The 6,043-nt window shown below is 40.7% G+C and overlaps 1 protein-coding gene across 15 annotated transcripts in view; it reads right to left on the bottom strand.

Annotated features, from left to right (window-relative positions):
* Window positions 1-3,512, bottom strand: part of LOC119474569 — a 192,824-nt gene extending 189,312 nt beyond the window's left edge. For 2 of the 15 annotated variants that reach the window (XM_037746655.1, XM_037746651.1), the window contains exon 1: window positions 2,803-3,503. The gene's annotated coding sequence lies outside the window, so the exon portion shown is untranslated. Of the gene's footprint in view, window positions 1-2,757 lie in introns of all 15 variants that reach the window. The other 13 variants (XM_037746654.1, XM_037746652.1, XR_005203587.1 and 10 more) reach the window with 12 other exon arrangements.
* Between the last annotated feature and the right edge of the window lie 2,531 nt (window positions 3,513-6,043).

Here is a 6,043-nt window from a genome sequence, read left to right on the forward strand (position 1 = left end):
GATCACGGCGCAAAAATGGAGGCCTGCAGCAGCTTCACTATTCTACTTCTTTCATTCGCATACATTATTAAGTGGTTGAGGAAAGGTAATAGGTAACAGGTCTGTATGCTGAGGCCCTTAGGTATTTTTTTGACAAGCAGCATCAGAGAGGTTGAAAGGTAACAGGGATCTGTGTGCTCCAAGAAAATCAATAGAAAGTGATTATCTTGAGAGGGAACAAGTGGGGAGCCAAGGTGGGCCTTGTCACGTGTACAATCTCTCTCTCTCGCTCCCCCTCTCTCTGGCGCCATAGCTGTCAGCTCTGTAAGTGCAGTGTCAGGGTGATTAGAGAGCAGCGAGGCCCAGACAGAGCACAGCCAACCTCCAGACAGGCCCTCCAGAGACGCAGCGCCACAACAAGCCTCTAGCCCGGGGTCAAGCCTACTTTGTCAGCCTCCCTGCTTGCAAGGTGGGCCCCTTCAGCGCACAATCAGGAACCATCTTCTATAAGAGATTGTAGTGGTCTATGATATATAGCTGCTTTATGGTACCTTTAGGGTAAAAGCAATTATATTTAAAGGGTTGGAACACCCAAAATATAAGAAACACATATTTTCTCACAGTGGTATGTAGACATGCAGATGATTTATTCGCTGAGGTTCTGAGATAATGCTGAGATTTCAGCCTCCACCCCAAAACAGTAGAGGTGAATGGAGTTTTCTACTGAAGAAATAGTGGCTTATTATTATTATTATTTAGAGCTGCAACGATTAAGCGATTAGTTGTCAACTATTCCAATAATCAGCAATTATTTTGACAATCGTTTTGAGTATTTTTTTAAGGTAAAAATAAGGTATAAATTTGATGATTTCAGCTTCTTAAATGTGAATATTTTCTAGTTTCTTTACTCCTTTATGACAGTAAACTGAATATATTTGAGTTGTGGACTAAACAAGACATTTGAGGACGTCATCTTGGGCTTTGGGAAACACTGATCAACATTTTTCACTATTTCCTGACATTTTATAGACCAAACAACTATCAATTAATTGAGAAAATAATCGACAGATTAATTGACCATGAAAATAATTGTTCCTTGCAGCCCTATTATAATTATTATTATTATTAAAGGGACTGTTTGTAACTTCTTACACGTATAAATCAATCCAGGTCGGTGTCCCATGCGCGCTCGCATACATATGCGCGCTCGCGTGTGGCTACGCTGTTCAGACAAGACTCCAACACAAACTACACGGAAGCACCAAAACCACAAAGTTATATCTAGTGAAGCCCGTCTTGCAAAACAGTGTCGGCCGTGGTCGGAGGACACGGGGGAGACCGTAGCTTTGGTCATGGAGAGACCTTCGTCTGGTCAGCTAACATTACTGCCAAGCAGGTGAAATATAGAGTGATATTGTGGTTTTAGCTGACGTGTGTCGCCTCACTGTTTTGAGTGATGCTCGGTCATGTCTATGTAGAGCGAGCACAAGCGCGAGCCCGACGCTGACTTTCGTTGACTTAACAGCCACAGGTGTTGCTGTTAACAAGTATTTCTGATTCTCATGGTATGTGTCCACAGCCTCCGTGTTTTCCACGCCCCCCATTCATTGTCTATGTAAGCAGCCGCGCAATGCATTCTGGTAGCGTGGCGTCGCGATTCGAGAGACTAGGCGTCACGACGCCCGCTCCTCATTTGCATAAAGTTGAGGGCTCGTCTACTTTATGCAAATCACGGGCGTCCGACCTCTCAAAACTCCCGAGGATCTTTTAAAATAAACGTTGTTGATCCAAAATAAAGACATATTCAGCAACTGCATGGATTATTTCTCGCCTCAAATGTTTTCAGAAACACATTTCAGTGAACTATTTACGTGAAATAAGAGAAGAAAGTTTCCAAATGAGCCTCCATATTGGTTCCGGTTTGAAAGCTGGGAGCAGCAGCCAACGGCGGGAAAGCGTTCGTCCAATCAGGAGCCGAGTGACTCGTTTCTAGGGACAGCACACCAAGCGTCCAATGCCGGGAAGCGTCGCGTCCCCTTGCGATAAAAAACGCCCCTGTGGACACGTACCATAAGTGTTGTATCGGTCGCAAATGAGCTGAACGATGGGAGCCGGCTCCTGTCCGAGAGCCGTTTTTTTTTTTTTTTTTTTTTTTTAATTCAAGGCAGAATGATAGGACGATCTTCTCCGCACCACGGGCACTCCATGCACCAACTGTGACTGAATGTTGTGTTAATGACGTCCATGCGAACAATCAGGTGATGACAGACAAGGATGGAGGACAGTCTACAGGTACAGAGCAGGAGGAGGGAGAGGAGGACAGAAAGAGAGAGAGGAGTGCTGTACGCAAATAGCAGACAAGATGAGTGACAGTCGGAAACGAAGCAGCATGTAAAATTATGGTATTCGGGAAATTATAAAGTTTAGTATAATTATATTGAATAATTTAAGTGATATATGTGCACACATACTAATCATAGATCAAAACAGTGCTAAAGTTGGCTGAACTATAAAAGGCAGAAGTGGTACAACAAAAAAACGTTTGGGATCCGAAAGAGCCGGCTCTTCTTGGTGAGCTGAGCCAAAAGATCTGGATCACCAAAAGGAGACGGAATTCCCATAACTACTTTCAGTCCAAAAATGACGGAAGCGTAGCTTAGCAACTGGGCGCTGATGTTGCCATGCAACAAACAATTGACTTTCACTTCTTGGCATTAATAGTTCTATGATGTTACTTAGCTTAACTAGGTTACTTAGCTTCAGTTAGCTAAGTCTTACCTAACTGAAGTCACTGTAATATTAAATATCTTACAGGCCGTGTACCTTGCTTTCCAGGGTCCATACATCTCGCTAATAACTGGTTAAAAAAGATGTCAGGACGTCAGGTTGAGGTTTCCACTACACGGACACGGTGGCGTTTCCAAGGGAACAAAAACGTTTGACACATAAAATGTAAACAACAGCATAAACACGACGTTTTCTCAGTCCAAGTTTAACGTTAAACTAACGGTACGTAGAACTCACGTAGAGTGACGTAGTGTGACGCAGCTACTATTTTCTGGCAAGATGAAGTTAGGTTGATATTGGATTTGGTTTTGAGAGCAATAATTCCAGAATAGCTGATGACTAATGTCAAGCTAACTTCCTTCTGGTCAAGAGTAGGATAACAACAACAGCCTTATGTATTTTCTGTAATATGAGATGTGAAATGTGTTAATGTAGTATTTTTTTATTATTATTTTTAAATGCTAGTATACAACAGTAGGCTACTGGGAAAATTGAAGTAACATGGTACCAATGAAATAAAGTTAAAAAATATATATATTTATTGGAGTGAAAAAGTAATTTTTTGGGCATTTGGAAAAGTAGTTTGACAAAAATAATCTTGATTTAATGTCCACTAGCTAGCTTTTTTTTCTGAGCTTTCATCCTTATAACCTAACTGGATAACCACAGTGCAGTTATATTTAACGTATTTTTTTATTATTATTTTAAATGCTGGTATACAACAGTAGGCTACTGGGAAAATTGAAGTAACATAATAAAGTAAAAAAATAAATAAAGCAATTTATTGGAGAGAGAAAGTTATTTTTTGGCATTTGGAAATAGTAGTTTGACAAAATAATCTTGATTTAATGTCCACTAGCTAGCTTTTTTTCTGAGCTTTCATCCTTATAACCTAACTGGATAACCACAGTCCAATTATATTGAACTATTCTTTTATTTTTATGTACATGTATTTTGTTTTATTTGTTTATTTATTTTGCACAATTTAAGATTATACAACATAACAAAAAAATAAAAATAAATGAATAATATACAGTGCAGGAAGAGGCAAAAAAACCACTCGGCTTATCTGAAGCCTCCACCCAGAGACAAGATTAATATAAAGAAATAATATGACTACATAATAGTGATAACAAACAATTAGGACAAGATATATATAATAACAACAATAACAATACAGTAAATATATTCTTTTAAAAAAGACAGGTGCGTGTGTGTGTGTGTGTGTTGCGTGGAAGTGTATGGTTAGTGTTTGTGAGGAGGATATTGATTTAAATATCTATAAAGACTTCTGGGCAGTCGTAACCAAACAACATAGTGAATGTGAAAAAATAGAAAACATAAAAAAACAGATACATGGACAACATGGGGAAAAGCAATTACAAAACAGCAATTAAATGAAATGACCCTTTATGTATATGTATGTATGCCTCTGTTTATTTACACATTTCTGCTGCTTTAGAAACAGAAAACCATGACACCTACAGACATTTCTGTTACAGGTTTTGTAATTTTTCTGTCATGGAGGGTGTTGTGTGTATGTGGTTGCGACGGAGACTCAGACAAGGATATCCACCATATAATCTACATTTTTTTCCAAATGTTTCCTTTTTTTCCCTAAGTTCCCCGCAGCGCACACTTGTTGACAGATTGCTCATTAGTGTGACACAAACTTTCAGCACCGTCTGCAGTTTCTGGAGTTCACCAGTTCTCTCCCATCCCACAGCATAAGGGAAAGCTATAACCTGACTGCGCTCTACCTGTATGTGATATAGCTCTGTGGCCTGGGGGTTGACAGTATCTAATCACAGCCTCGACAACAGGTGAGGAGAGGAGACGGTGCAGACAGCATGGCACCGCATGGAATTCCTACACTATCATAATGTAGATCAAACCACACACACAGTATCCAGGATGGTAAAATATATCCTGCTCTCTACTGTGATGTTAAATACAGTAAATAATGCACTGTATATATTCAAGGCCACACGGTATCACAACACATCACAGTATATTATGTTACAGCGTGGAAGCATTTACTGTCAGCGTCGACAGGATCAAATCCACAAGGATTTCTAACAAATGCAAGACAAAAACCACAGTGTTCAGGCGTTGGTTCAAGTGCGCACAAACATTATTACATTAATCTGTATTCATTTACGACGTGATGTTCCTCGCCGTTGCGTTTGAAGTCGTTTGACCTTGTCCTCACCTCCACGGCAAAGAGCCTCGTCAGACATAAAAGCCGTCGGAGGGGGCAGAAGAAGCCAAACCTCCCCGGGGGGAAGGAAAAGCAGAGGAGTGGGAGGAGACGGAGGAGGAGAAGGAGGAGGATGGGTGTCACTGTCTCTACAAAGCCCTCTTATCCTCGAGATATCAAAGCGCTGTTACTCCCAGCATAAAATATTGTCAGAATGATATGAGTCACCACAGGGGGAGCTTGTCATATTGCAAAGTTAAAACAAGGAAGGAAGGAAAGAAAGAAAGAAAGAAAAGAAAGAAAGAAAGAAAGAAAGAAAGGAAGAAAGAAGTTTTATCATTGTAAAAGGAGGGCGAGGGGATTTCATGTGGTTTTGGCAGTGCATGGGCGCACAACTGTGTTCTTAAAAGATGTTTTTGATATAATACAAAGAAAGTATTGTGTGAGACGTCTTCCTCTCTGAGGTGAACTCGGAGTGAGCAAAACAGACAGAGGACATAAGACAAAACAACTAGTCTCTTCTCACACAGTCACCCAAGATGACGTCTGCATCACTCAGGTGACTGACAAATAAGGACTATGTGGTATGAAGTAGCGATATTGTTGTAACTTAGATTAACTTACTTGTGACCTGTTTCTGAGGCACCACGTGTTTCACTGTCTTCTCCTTTTTTATTTGCTCTCTGAAGAGGAAGTATTTAGGATGTAGGCCAGATGGGTACACAGCACTATTGTATGGTTGACAGAGAGATGACCTTGTTGCGCCTGAGCGTGTGTTTGTGTGTGAGTGTGTGTGTGTGTGTGTTTAATCAGACAGAGAGGGGGGATTAGAGAGCAGGCACCTGGCAGGTGGAAACAGTCTGTACTCATCTGATGCCCTCCTGTCCTTCTGCGCTCTCTCTCACACACAAACACAATATGTAACGTGGTCATAACCGCACTGTCATATGACAGTGCGGTTATGACCACCTGAACTGTATCTTTGTTTCAGATTGTGAGAAGAAATGAAACCACACATGCAAGAAACTTGAAACAAGCATGTAAATGCCTGCATAATCAGAGCAGCTTGTTTCTTAA

The sequence above is a fragment of the Sebastes umbrosus genome, chromosome 16, assembly GCF_015220745.1.
Source record: "Sebastes umbrosus isolate fSebUmb1 chromosome 16, fSebUmb1.pri, whole genome shotgun sequence".
NCBI lineage: Eukaryota > Metazoa > Chordata > Actinopteri > Perciformes > Sebastidae > Sebastes > Sebastes umbrosus.